This window comes from Typopeltis vanoorti, chromosome 8 (genome assembly GCF_054136105.1).
Source record: "Typopeltis vanoorti isolate ZY-2024b chromosome 8, IOZ_Tvanoo_1.0, whole genome shotgun sequence".
NCBI classification, from domain to species: domain Eukaryota; kingdom Metazoa; phylum Arthropoda; class Arachnida; order Uropygi; family Thelyphonidae; genus Typopeltis; species Typopeltis vanoorti.
The window spans coordinates 146364572-146379486 of NC_143556.1; the positions used below are offsets into that span (position 1 = coordinate 146364572).

Genomic DNA, 14915 nt, shown 5'->3' on the forward strand with positions numbered 1-14915 from the left:
TTACTTCATGTAATATACATCTGTTATATTATCTGTAGACTGGTCCCTCCCCTTCTTTCTTTGCTTCTTTTTTCTCTTCTTGCTCCTTTTCTCTTCTTGCTCCTTCCCCCTCCAATGCTATTAGAGTATTTGAGGGCTAAGGTTAATCTTTCCTATTTTGCGATGTCATTTTATCTTTTGTAGCCACCATACGCAAGCTAGCCTCAATATGTGTCAGTCCCAAGTCCAGATAAATGGCAAGGGCTGACGTCAGGAAGGGCATCCGGTGGTAAAACTTCACAGCCAGCTCTAGCTATGATCTAATGAGTCAAAAAGAAAGTGATACAAGGGCTAGGACATACCCCCCCCTAACGCGACGTGCAGCAACATCGCCCAACAACTGTGAGAAGTGGATGAGGGCTATCGCATCAAGGGCAGATGCAATTAAATAAGTGAGCCCAGCAGGTGGAGAGAATGTTGCGAGTGGGAACATTGAATGTTGGAAGCATGACTGGAGAAGGAAGAGAGGTGGCAGATATGATGAGGAAGAGAAAGTTGGACATTTTATGTGTGCAGGAGACAAGGTGGAAGGGGGCAGGTAAAGGCGAAGGAACTGAGAGATGGGTATAAATTTTTCTACTCTGGAGTGAAGAGGGAAGAAATGGTGTCAGAATTGTGGTGTGTGACAGAATGAAGGTCAAAGTACTGGAAGTGGGTAGGAGGAACAACAGAATCATGCAAATGAAATTGGGACTTGGAGAAGAGCAAGTGGTCGTCTTATGTGTATATGCCCCACAAGTTGGCTGTACAGCAGAGGAGAAAGATGTTCTGGAATGTGCTAGATGAGGGAACCGGAAGAAAATGAGATGGTGATTGTTGGAGGAGACTTGAACGGACACATGGGAAGACAGAATAGGGACTGTGAAAGGGTGCACGGCGACCATGAAGTTGGAATGATGAACCAGGAAGGAGAGAGGGTTGAGGATTGTGGCATTTGATCTGGCAATTGTGAACTCGTTTTTCTACAAGAGGGAAGAACATTTGCTAACATTTAGAAGTGCTAACAGCAGTTCACAAATTAATTACATTTTGTTAATTACTAGAAGAAAACATCTGAAGGAAGTGACAAATTGTAAGGTAATCCCAACAGATCAAGTGGCGCAGCAACAACGGGAGCTGTGTACAGACTTTAAAATAAGATTGAAGATAAGAACCTTTGGAAGCCATGGAATGAAGACAATTAAGTGGTTTCACTTAAAAGAAGAGAGAGTGAGGAGCCGTTTTAGGGAGAGGGTGTTAGAGAGGATTTTGGATGGACTAGAAAGTGTACAAGATTGGTGGAGACATAATTGAAAAGCAATTCTGTGCTGTGCAATCAAAGTGCTTGTTGAGACATCTTGAAAGATTAGAGAGCAGAAGGAGGGTTGGTGGTGGTGGTGGAATAATAATGTACAAGAAGCAGGGAACTAAAAGGAAGGCAAAGCAGAAGTGGGATGAGTCAAGACTGGAAGAGGACAAAGAGAGAAAGCAAGAAAAGCCAAGAGAGTTGTGGCGAATGCCATGGCATAAGATCTTTATGATCAATTAAAAACAAAGGAAGGACAGAGAAAAATTTACCGACTAGCAAAATGTAGAAATAAGGCATCAAAAGACATCTTACATGTGATGCAGATCAAAGACTCTGGAGGAATCGTATTATGGAGGGATGTGAATATAAGAAACAGGTATTATATTTTCTTATATTTTTCTTATATAAGAAAAATATAAGAAAATATAATACCCGAGGAATGGAAGGAAAGTACTCTTGTCCCCATCTACAAGGGTAAAAGGGATGCACAAGACTGTAAGAATTACAGAGGAATAAAGTTGATGTCCCACACAATGAAAATCTTAGAAAGGGTTCTTGATGGAAGATTGAGGAAGGAGGAGGAGATTGCAAAGGAACAATTTGGCTTCATGCCTGGTCAATCAACGACAGATGCTATCTTTGGGTTACAGCAGATTATGGAAAAGTTTCGAGAGAAACAACGGGAGCTACATCTAGTGTTTATTGATCTGGAGAAAGTGTATGATAGAGTGCCAAGGCAAGAAGTCTGGAGGTGTTTCAGGGAGAAGAAAGTACTGGAGAAATATGTCAGGTTGGTGCAGGAGATGTACAGTACAAAAATGTGAAGACAAGATTTCGGACCTGCCTGGGATAGGCATAAAGTTTTCAAGTGACAGTTGGCTTGCATCAAGGGTCAGCATTAAGTCCATTCCTGTTTAATATTGTGATGGAGGATGTTAGAGAAGATGCGCCTTGAACAATGTTGTATGCAGATGACATCTTGCTGTGTGCAGAGTCAAGAGAAGAAGTGACAGCTAAACTGGAAAGATGGAGGAAAGTACTGGAAAAGAGGTATGAGACTGAGCAGAAGTAAGACAGAGTATGTGTTGTAAAGTGGATGGCGACCAGGAGACAGATCTGGAGCTTGAAGAAAATGTCATCAGGAAGGTTAGGGACTTTAGATATTAAGGTTCAACAGTGGAAGAGGATGGAGAGGATGAGAAGAAGTGGGATGCAGGATGGAAGAACTGGAGAGAGAGATGGCTGGAGTGCTATGCGATAAGAGGGTGCCGATCAATCTGAAAGGCAAAATCTATAGGACTGTAGTGAGGCCAGCTATGACATATGCTATGGAAACTGTGGCCCTGAGGAAAAATAACATCAGCACGATGGAGGTAGCAGAAATAAGAATGCTTAGGTGGATGTGCAGTGTGACCAGAAAGGATCATCTGAGAAATGACTATATAAGGGGAACGGTGAAAGTTATGAACTTGGGAGCAAAGATACAGGAGGCAAGGTTGAGATGGTTTGGTCATGTGATGAGGAGGGAGGATGATTATGTGGAAAGAAAGGTCATGCAGATGGATGTGCAGAGGAGGAGGAAGTGCAGGCAGTGAAAGAAGAGATGGAGGGAGCTGGTGGAAGAGGACTTGAGGATGAAGAACTTGGATGTGGTTACAGCCCAAGACAGGTGGATGTGGAGGAGACTCGCCAAAAACAGCCACCCCCACTTAAGTGGGACAAGCTGCAGAAGAAGATTAAGCATTTGGCTCATCCATCATTGCAGTGTTTGAGACATTTCTCCAGAGATATCTGTTCGTCGTCTACCACTAAATATAGACCATAATGGACTTAGAATATTGTCAAGCCTTTAGCTCATCCATTTCAGGTTTCTGGCAACGAATTTAAAAAACGTACCCATTCATATGGTTTGGAACATTTGTGTCTTGCAGAGTCATGCTCATTGTAGTCTACCTCTTGGAAAATTAATATGTTAGGGTGGATGGTTGCATTGGCAAAGAATTTGCAGCCCTATTATTATTATCATGTGACACCTCCAGGGAGTCCAAAGACTCGTCAAGGGAGAGTGTGCCAACAGCATCGAATGATTGATTCTGTTCCAACTACTAACCATGCTCAAACTTGCTTAACTTTTTTCCTGAGCCATTAGTAGCAGAGGCTCTACCAATCGACCAACCTTTGCATAAGAAAGTTTTGATCTCAAGGAAACATACAGCTTCTCATTGAAGCTGTATGTTTCTTAAAAACCATGATGCATTGAACACTATTTGTAAGTAATGTCAGCTTGAATGACAACAGCAAAATTACTCCTGCCATTATTTCAGTACTGTCTGCATATAGAACGATTGTAGTGACAGCCATACTCTTTACTGTCTATATCAGCCACATAGGTAACAAAGAGCAGAGGTCATAGCAGGACGCTGTGAGGACACCTACTGTGATTTTGGATTCAGATGATCTAATTCCCTGCAGCTTCACTCAGTTTGCTATCACTAAGGCAGGATTTGGTAACTTTGATCAGTTGTACTGGGAATTTGTAGAGGAAGATGTAGATGTCATGCATCAGCAGATTAGCACAATGAGTGCAGGCCAAACAATGATTATGGGAGACTTTAACTATGGGGACAGATATTGGAGGGAGGAAAGGGGAATGGCAAGATTGAAGTGGAATTTATACAGTCAGTTCTAAGAGATAATTGCATGAAATAACATGTTATGGAGGGAACAAGGGGTTTGAGAGTCAATCTAGGTGGAAAACCAAGGTGGAAAACTTACCAGAACAAGACTGCATGTCATCTTGTTCTGGTAAGTTGCCAAACATGTGGAATTCTCTGTTAAGAATTCCACATGTTTTAAGGATTTATGTTTAACTGTAAAGATGGTAATTATGACAGACTGAGGAGTCATCTTGGAGCAGTGCCATGGCTTGCGAAGCTACGAAGAAAGAATGTCAGTAGTGCATGGAAAGTGGTCAGAGATTGTTTGAGAGAAGCAGTATCAATTGCATACCCAAGGTCAGGAGGATAAACCAAGTGGGATTTAAGTGGATTAAGAGAGATGTAAAGCAAGAGCTGCAGAAAAAAAAAAGACACTCTGGATGGAATATAAAGAAAAAGTGATCAGCATACTAATGACAGGTGATTAGTTTGGTAAGAAAAGCCAAATCAGATTTATGAGAAAAAATTGTTAAGTTGGCCAGAGTAAACCCAAAACAGTTCTTTCGTTATGTAGTAATTAACAGAGAAAATGATTATCATAGGATGACTTTAAAGAATGCTAATGGTAGGAAGATGACAGAGGCAAAAGAAATAGTTGAGTTGCTGAGTGATTATTTTGCAAGAGCGTATCATCCAAGTGGAGATTTTGCAGTTGTTAATGCGACAAATATGCATATCAACATTGAGGTAAATGAAGAAGAGGTGTACAGCATATTGAAAAATATGAATGTGAACATAGCAGTGGGACTGGATGGCATGTCAGCCCATACTGTACAAATATGCTAGAGAACTGGAATTGCCACATGAAATTGTTGAATCTAAGTCTCAACTCTACCAGGATTTCAGAAGTGTGGAATGACGGTAAGATAGTTCCATTGCATAAATGCGGCTCCAAGATAGAGGTAACAAACTACAGACCAGTTAATATTATTATTATCATCAACATCCAACCTCCATGGAGTCAGAGACTCATCGTGGGCGGTACTCACTATTGCATACAATGCAATAGTGAGTCAATGCAATATCATCCAACTTGTCTTAAACTGATTCAATGTGTCCACAACACACTCAGGCAATACATTCCACTCATCTACCATCCTCCATGCAAAGAACCTGCTTCTCACTCCTTTGCTCACACCCTCCTTATACAGTTTCCAGCAATGGCCTCTTGTTCTACTTCCCTCTCCAATTCTATGAAAAATCTCTTCCATGTCTACCTGATAACAACCCTGACCAGTTTAGATGTCTCAATCATATCCCCCCCCCTCTTCCTCCTATTCACGAGGCTCTGCAGCGTACATTCCCTCAATCTGTCCTTGTACTCCACATTCCAAAGACCACTGACTACCTTTGTGAATCTTCTCTGTACCCTTTCAAACATATCCTCGTCACCATGAAAACCCGGTGACCAAATCTGTGCACAATAATCCATATGAGGCCTGATCAAGGCCTTATACAATGGAATCATAACCTCTCTATTTCTGCATGTCAGAGTTCTCCGCATCATTGCTATTATTTGATGTGATGTGTTCGCAACTTGTGCAATGTGGCCCCTGAATTTCAGGTCCTTGTCTACCATCACACCTAGATCTCTCATCTCCTCTACTTCTGTTAAAGTTTCCCCACCAAGTGTGCACTTGGCATCCCATCGTTGCTTACCAAATCTCAAAACCTTACACTTGGCAACATTAAACTGACAGTTCCACTTACCTGCCCATTCGTGCAATCTATTCAACTCATCTTGTAAGGCATTAACATCAGCCTGACTGTGCATTGCTCTCCCCAGTTTTGCATCATCTGCAAACAGCTGGATATTACTAGTTAATCCCAACCCAATATCATTAACATACAAATTGAATAACAATGGCCCCAAAACTGACCCCTGTGGCACACCACTGGTGACCTTTCTCTTTATAGATACTGCACCCCCATATACAATTTTCTGATACCTATCTGACAGCCAGTCACTGATCCAACACAGAAGTCTGTTATCCAATCCCATCACTTTCAATTTGATTAAGAGCTTGTCATGTGGCAGTCTATCAAAAGCCTTTGCAAAATCCAAGTACACCACTGTATATGCATCTCCTCTGTCCAAGGTATTTGTCACCTTGTTATAGTACATAAGTAAGTTAGTGAAACATGATCTCCCCTTAACAAACCCATGCGGATAACCACAAAGAATACTGCTGTTATCATCCCATTTCTGTATCCTACTTCTCACCAATCTCTCCAGGACATTCATCACAACTCCAGATACACAGACCAGTCTATGATTTGAAGCTACAGCCTTATCACCACCTTTATGCAGTGGAACAATTTTACCCTCCTTCCACTCCCTTGGAACCTGTGCTGTTGCAAAACTCTTGTTAAACAGTTATGCCAATGCTTCTGCCAGTTCCCTGGAACATTCTCTTAAGATGCATGGTGATATTTCCTCAAATCCTATCGCCTTATTAACATGAAGGTTATTTATTTCTTCAAATACCTCCTGCTCACTCACAATTAAGCTATCCTCTCCTATGTCTTCTACATGATTTCACCCTGATCAGGATGAAACACACTTATAAGTTGATCATTGAATACCTCAACAATGTCCTCTGCAGGAGTTACCATTCTACCACTTTCATCCATGATCATTCTTCCTTCTACTTACCACATATCTGAAAAGCTCTGTAGGGTTTTTCTTAGTCTGATTTGCCAATTTCTGCTCATACTCTACTTTGTTTTCCTTACTAACTGAGTCACTCTCCTGGCTTGTTCTTTATATTCTTCATGTGACTACCTTCTCCAAAGGACTTTCTTTTTCCATCATGCTTAAGCTCCACATTCATCCATTTTACACCAACCTTTTTTCGGCCTTTTGGCCTTTGGGATGCATTTGTACATTGATGCTGTTATGTATTTCTTTGTAAGTTCCCATGCAGCATTTATTTCGTTACCGCTCAACTCCTAGTTTCATGTTATAGCTCGAAGTTGTCTCCTAAGCTTGTCATAGTCACCAGCCTTATAATTCCACATAAATCACCTGTGTTGTGGCTAGTTATGACTAGCCACAACACAGGTGATTACTTCATGATCACTTTCACAACTGGAGGAAAATGTGAAACCCCTCTATCAATTACATCCTCTGATGAAATTATGAGATCTAGCTCTTGATACTCATGTGCCTTTCTTTACATGCTGCCTGAGATAGTTATCTCTCAAGAAGTTGAGAAATTCACTTTCCTTATTCCCAAATGCTATCTCTCATTCCAATCTATACCGCCATAATTAAAATCTCCCGTAATAATTACCCTTCCTTTGTTCACTAATCCAAGTTGTTTACACATTTCTTCATCACCACCTTCCACATTCCCAGGCTTATAGCAACAAAACATGTCTTCCTCTCAACCTCCATGTTACACCACACTGCCTCATAACCATTGCCACTATTTCCCTCTTTCATATCTACCTTATGTGGACTTAATTCCCCTGCTATCATCAGCAGCATGCCCCCCTCCCTTCCTTCCCTTTCTATCCTCACAAAAAATACTGTATACTTTCCATTTCTATTCCCGTTACGATATCATCTTCATTCAACCATGTTTCACTTATTCCAATGATTTGGGGGCGAATAAACGCAATCACTGAAACCATTTTGCTGCCCTGGCTGGCAGAGTGGATAGCGTATCCTCTCTCCAGCCAAAAGGCTGCAGGTTTGAATCCCACCGTGGGCACAGATGTTTGTGATTATCTGTGAAAATGCTAGTGGTGGTGATCGACGGTAGATGGTGTTGGTGTGGATGATGAAAGTAGTTGCAGTTTGTTGTAGTTGGTGGCTTGAATGGTGGAGATGAGGAGTTGTGGAGTAAGTACCTCCCTCGATGATGGACTCCCTGGAGGTGTCAAGTAATAATAATAATAATTTCATCCCCTTTCAGGGAACCAGGGTGAACAGCGAAAAGTCAGCTACTGGAACAAATCTGAAAAAACGCCCCAACTCAACATCACCAGAGTTAAAGATCGGTACTATCAACATAAGAAGATTGAATGGCAAAGAAATGGAGCATTAGGTAAGTACCAGATAGACATAATAGGGGTGACTGAAACAAAAAAGACAAAAACTGGTGAGATCTTTCTGAGTAAACAAAATGTTATATTCAGGCAATGACAGTCAAGGAAAAGAAGGAATAGCCATTGTATTCAACACTAAATACGAGGCTAATATTCTTGAATGGCAGGCAGTCTCCAGTAGAGTGATGTGGGCAAATATCAGAATGGGGAACTGGACAATGAGACATTAGTGCCTATGGTCCCACAGAAGGTTCTACTAAGATAGAAGTGGAGGAATTTTTTGATGCTTTAGAGAAAACATCTGACATAATGAAAAAGGAAAAGTTGGTCCTTGTTGGGGATCTAAATAGCAGAGTAGGAAATGATTGTCAGACATACAAAAATATATTGGGGAAATTTGGAGAAAAGAGAAAGCTAATATTAATGGCAAATATTTGTTGGATTTCTGCTCAGGACATGGACTGGTTATTACTAATACCATGTTCCAGCATAAAAATGTGCACAAATTCACATGGAGAGAAGACGCATGAAATAAGAAAAATCTCATTGACTATGTTATTGTTGATAGTGATGTTTTCTCCCTGGTGCAGGACACCAGAGTGTACAGAGGATTTGAAATTGGAAGTGATCACTGTTTAGTCTTGAGCAGGATAAAATTGAATTTCATATTGAAAAGAATAACATGTAAGAAAGTTTTAAAGCAAAAAAGTTGAGCAATTAGATAATACTAAAACTCTCAATCAAGAGTTTGAGAACAGGAACCAAACTTTAGAGATTCAGTGGCAAGCCTTGAAGAAAACCTTGAATGATTCATCCAGAGAAGCATGCGGTGAGGTTGTCTGCAAGGATAGAAAAATCAGAACTCCATGGTGGACACAGGAAGTTAAAGAGGCAGTGAAGGAAAAGTAGAAAGCATATTAAAAGTTCCTGGCGAATAAGTTAGCTTGTGCTCTTAGAGAATACAGAGACAAATGTAAGAAAGCTAAACTTTGTGTAAAACTAGCTAAACAAAAGTCATGGAAGGACTTTGGCAAGAATATAGAAAATAAATATCAAGAAGGTGGCAAAATATTCTGGAGGTTGTTGAAGAAGCTTAAGAATGGAGGAAAGAGTGCTGTAAAAGGAGTTAGAGATGATAAATTTGACATGAAAACAGGAGAAAAAGATATCCTTGAAGTATGGAGTAATTACTTCAAGAAATTGCTAAATGAAACAAGCAGTGATAGCTAAATGCTAAATGAAACAAGCAGTGATTCATCCCATATTATGTTCCATAATATGGGATGAATTCCCATATTATGGAACAAATTTGTTCCATAATATGGGTACTATTAGAATAGAGCTCTAATAGTACCCATATATAAAAAGGGAAATAAAACTGTGAGAATTAAAGAGATATTTCTCTGTTGAGTGTTCCTGGTAAGATATATGCAAGTATACTTGAGAAACGGTTGAGAAGAATTGTAGAAGAAAAGCTTGGTGAAGAAAAAGCTGGATTCCGGCCAAATAGAGGCTGTCAGGATCAGATCTTCACTTCGACAAATAATGGAGAAATCATGGGAATATAACAAAGATCTCTATTTGAGTTTTGTAATCTGGAAAATGCATATGATAAGGTGCCAAGAGAGAAGCTATTCAAACGCTACAGTTATACAGTGTTCAATTGAGCATTATATCAAGCTATACTTAGTCTTTATTTGAGTTGTTGTATATCAGCAGTTAGAATTGAAGGAAGTACAGGAAGATGGTTTAATGTTAAATCTGGTGTGAGACAAGGATGTACGTTATCCCATCTGTTATTCATTATCTATATGGATCACATTATGAAGGAAAGTGGTATTAAACATGATATCAAAAGTGGAGATGTTAATGTTAGCTCTTTGCTTTATGTGGACGATGTTATACTTCTAAATAAATCTGCTACGAGTCTGCAAGATTCCTTGACTAAATTGAATAACTGTTGTAATAGATAAATGTATGAAGGTCAGCAATAAAAAGACAAAGACAATGAATATAGGCAGAATTGTTGAAAATGTCAACTGCATTGTGAACGGAGAACCTGTGGAATAAGTAAAACATTTCACCTACTTAGGTACGATTTTTAGTGAAGATGAGTAAATTAAATATGGAAATGAACAACAGAATCAGTAAAGCTGGTATAGTAGAAGTCAATTGAATAAATTCACATGGAATAAGAGAGAAATTAATCGGAACACTAAATTTGCTGTATGCAAGACAGTGTTCAAACCAGTTTTAACTTATGAATCTGAGAGCTGGGTCAGGAATAAAACACTTGACCAAAGACTGGAGACCGCAGATATGAGAGTCCTGAGAAAGATTAGAGGTGTGAACAGATGGCATCAATGGCAATATCATATTAAAAATGAGGATATTAGGAAAGAACTTGACATTGTCAGCATCCCGGAATGCGTTAGCAGAGCTAATCTCAGGTGGTATTGTCACTTAAACAGAATGGGTGAGGAAAGATTGGCAAAACAAGTGTTCTCTGTCAGATTGGCAGGAAAATGACCCAGAGGAAGACCAAAGTGCCTTAGACGACAGAAATATAAGATCTGATAATATCGGAGTCTTGACAAGTAACAGACTGATCTGGAGGAAAATTGTAGATAGGAAGTTAGTAATGATGTAAATTTTTCATATAGTGCTATCATATCCTGTTACACTCCTTGAGGGTACATGGCAGGAATTTGATGATGATGATTATTTCTGATATGCCTGGAATTTGGAAACAAACACAACAGTTCATTTTTAGGTCTATAGCCCGTCCTATCCAAGCCATATGTTGGTTGTGATTTCCTCACTGTACCTGCCATATTACCTCTATCACCACTTACCACATATATCTCCTCACTCTCCACTTCTCCACCCACATTGCAATATATGCCATCTTCATACACACATACACACTCCTGATAATATATCAGGAGTGGTTGTTTAAGTATTGGAAAATTTGGCTAAAGGTAAAATCCAACAATGGGTTGAAAGGGATGTGATACAATATAGTTGGCAGCACTGCTTTGTAAAGGGTAGGTCCTGTCTTTATTCACCTTTTATAATAAAGTGACAGCAGAATTGGATAAAGGAAAGGGCTACACAATAATAATCCTGGACTTTGCAAAGGCATTCACAGAATACCACATGGTAAACTATTACAAAAGTTGCAAATGGGAATGGATATAAAGCTAGTAGCATGGAGCAGTGGCTGACCTGCGAACAGCAGTGAGTAGTATATGGTGGAGTGGAATCTAGTAGAATGAGGTTGACCAATTGAGTACCTCAGGATCTGAAGTAGGACCACTACTCTTTAATTTGTATATCAGTGATATTTAAGAAGGAACAGTTGTTTGCTGATGATGCATAACTGAGGAGAGCAATAGTTGATAAAGGTGATGTAGATATCCTGCAGGATGATTTAAATAAATTGGCATTGTAGGCAAAAGGTTGGATACAGTGTATGATATTGATGGTAGTGGATTGCAGGAAACTGATAGGACTAGGGACTTGGGGATAATGGTGGACAGAGAATTGAAGTTCAGAGGGCATATTGCTGAAGTTGTTAAAATGGTTCAAAGGATTATTTGGATGTTGAAAAACACTAGCAGGTAAAGATAAGGAGGTTATTAACCCTCTTTCTAAGGTGATGATTTGGCTGTATCTTGACTACTGCACACACAGACTTAGTTACCTGGATTTCTTGGGGACCCAGGAGGTAATAGAGAAGATTCAAAGATGAGTGATTAAGCTGGTGACAGGTCTATGGAATGGCCCTTATGAGGATAGGTTGAAGGTTTGTTGGTTACATAGTTTAGTTTGACTAAACATACACATGTAGCCACAGTAATAAGTAAATATTATCTTATAAATAAATAAGATAAGTAAATATTTCGTCCTAAGTATCATAGGACATCGTCAGTAGTTAATTCAAACAATACTAGGAATCGCATACAGTTAGGGCACATGCTTACAATGGAATCCCTCTATGCATGCAGTAGCATGTTATAGAATTAAATTAAAATATATCTGGAGATAGAGAGAGAGAGAGAGAGAGGGGAAAAAAAAACAGATTACATTAAAATTAGTAACCAGAGCACATAGATTCTGCTCCTCTGAAGAATCTTTAAACCAAGAATTGGAAATAATCTAAAATACAGCCATACAAAATGGATACAATCTAAAACAACTCAAAAAATCATTGGTCATTACCCCACACATCAACCTAGACAAGAACAAGCCTGTAGGAATCCCATACCTTATGTTAAAGACCTCCAGACATCTTTCAAAAATTATGAAGAAATATTAATCGGCTGTTACCTACAAACAAATCAACCAGATTATTATAATTGTTCCAGGCAACTCCAAGGAGTCGACAGACTCATCGAGGGAGGCCCCAACAGCATGTCAAGAACAACTATTCGACATTCACACAGTATCTATCATACCTCGCCTTGAATTCATTCACGGTTGTAGCACCCACAACAGACTCTGGCAGCTTATTCCACTTATTCACCACTCTCCATATAAAAAACCTAGCTCTAACACCCCTGCTAACCACATTCTTGCCCATCTTCCATGTATGGCCCCTAGTCCTCCCGCCACCAGTCCTATTCTCAAAAATATCTTTTGGATTAATCTTATAGAAACCCTTCGGTAATTTGAATGTCTCAATCATATCACCCCTTTTCTGCCTATCGACCAGTTTTTGCAACCGACAAATCTTCAACCTGTTCTCATAATGTTCATTCCCCAGACCTGCTATCATCTTAGTCACTCGTCTCTGGATCCTCTCCACCTCCTCCCCATCAAGAAGAAACCCTGGCGCCCATATCTGGGCACAGTAGTCTAGATGTGGTCTTATCAAGGCTCGATACAGAGGAACAATAACTTGTTTGTTCTGCTTGTTAAAGTATTTTTCAGAAGCCAAGTGATTTGATGAGCTGATTTAGCCACTTTTGCATTGTGCCCCCTAAACTTCAATTCCCTATCCACCAACACTCCCAAATCCCTGGCCTCATCAATCTCCTGGAGTACGGTTCCACCAATGTGATATCCTGCTGCTATTCTTTTCACCCCAAAATGCCTAACCTTACACTTTGACACATTAAATTGACATCCATTTTCCCTAGCCCAGTCCTGCAAACTATCCAAATCATCCTATAAAATTTTTGACATCCTGTGCACTCACAATTACTCTACCCAACTTTGCATCATCAGCAAACAAGTGAACACTTCCTCTCAGATCCTTTCCTATATCATTGATGAACAAATTGAAAAGTAGTGGTCCAAGAAGAGAGCCCTGCAGCACACCACTAGTCACAAGCCGTCCTTTGGACTAAACTCTTGAATAAACCACTCTCTGGTATCTCTCCATCAACCACCCTCCTATCCATCTCACCAACCCTATATCTATACCCATCTGCTCCAGTTTACTGATTAGGGTTCCATGTGGTATCCTATCAAAGGCCTTGGCAAGGTCCACTAGTATCACTGTAAACCCATTACCCCTATCCAGTTCAGCCGTCACTGTGTTATAAAACGTGAGCAAGTTACTGAGGCATGATCTAGCCTTCACAAAACCATGTCTCCCATACAGTATCCCATTTTCATCTATCCAATCCTGTATTTTTTTCTTGACTAATTTCTCCAAGACCTTGAAAACGATTCCTGATATGCTAATCGGTCGGTAATTTACAACAGCAGTCTTGGACCCTCCTTTATGCAGTGGAACTATTTTCCCCTCTTTCCACCCCCCCTCGGGACTAACCCAGACCCGAGACTCAAATAAACAAAATGGTCAAGGGTACTGACAATTCTTTAGCTGCTTCACGTACGACCCGAGCTGGTATATGTATATTGACATTGAGGTTATGCAATAGACTACTCACCTCCACTTCATTCACCACAATTCCCGTATAATCTATAGGCTCATTCATTTCTGCAATGTCACCACCTGGACGATATATTCTTGCAAAGTGCTCACTCAGTAACTCAACTATATCAACTGATTTAGTTACCTTCTTACCATCGGCTTTCTTTAAAATTATTCTGTCATATATATTTTTTCTTTTACTTGCAACATATCGAAAAAACTGTTTAGGATTCTCTTTAGCCTGCATAGCCAATGTTCTTTCGTAATCTTTTTTTGCTTTTCTTACCACACTCGTTACCATTCTGGCCTGCGCTTTATACCGTTCATGTGCCTGCCAGTCACCTTTCTCTTTAAATTCCCTCCTTAGTTGTTTCTTTTTTTTGCAGCTCAAGCTTAATGGTGTTATTCATCCATTTAACACCTACTTGATTTATTATTCGGACTCTAGGTATACAGTCAGCCATTGCTTCATGCAAACACTTCTGAACCGCCTCCCATGCACTGTCAACTTTTAGTCCTTGCAGTTGTACATGCCATTGCATTGAACCAATCAAACTCATAAGCTTGTCATACTTACCAGCCTGATAATTCCGCATGTACCTTGTCTTAATTGTAAATTCCACACCTATAGCCACCTCCCAAGTCAAGACCCTATGATCACTCTCACCAATTGGTGGCAATGTGGTCATATTTGTTACAGCCAAATCCTCAGATGCAGTTATTAGGTCAAGCACTCTCTGACCCCCTAGTATTTTCCATTACATGCTGTCGCAGATAGTTATCCCTTAATAACCGCATAAAATTCAATTCCTTCCTCCCGTGTGTCCTCTCCTCACTCTAATCAATGCGACCATAGTTTAAATCTCCCATAATAATTATCCTCTTTTCATTCATTTCTTCTATTTGCTTGTGCATACTATCTCCAGAA

At 39.9% G+C, this 14915-nt stretch overlaps 1 protein-coding gene across 5 annotated transcripts in view; it reads left to right on the plus strand.

The window, feature by feature from the left end:
* The window catches only part of LOC150104412 (hydroxyacyl-coenzyme A dehydrogenase, mitochondrial-like), a 227690-nt gene that overhangs the window by 109475 nt on the left and 103300 nt on the right, over positions 1–14915 (plus strand). The window lies entirely within an intron of this gene.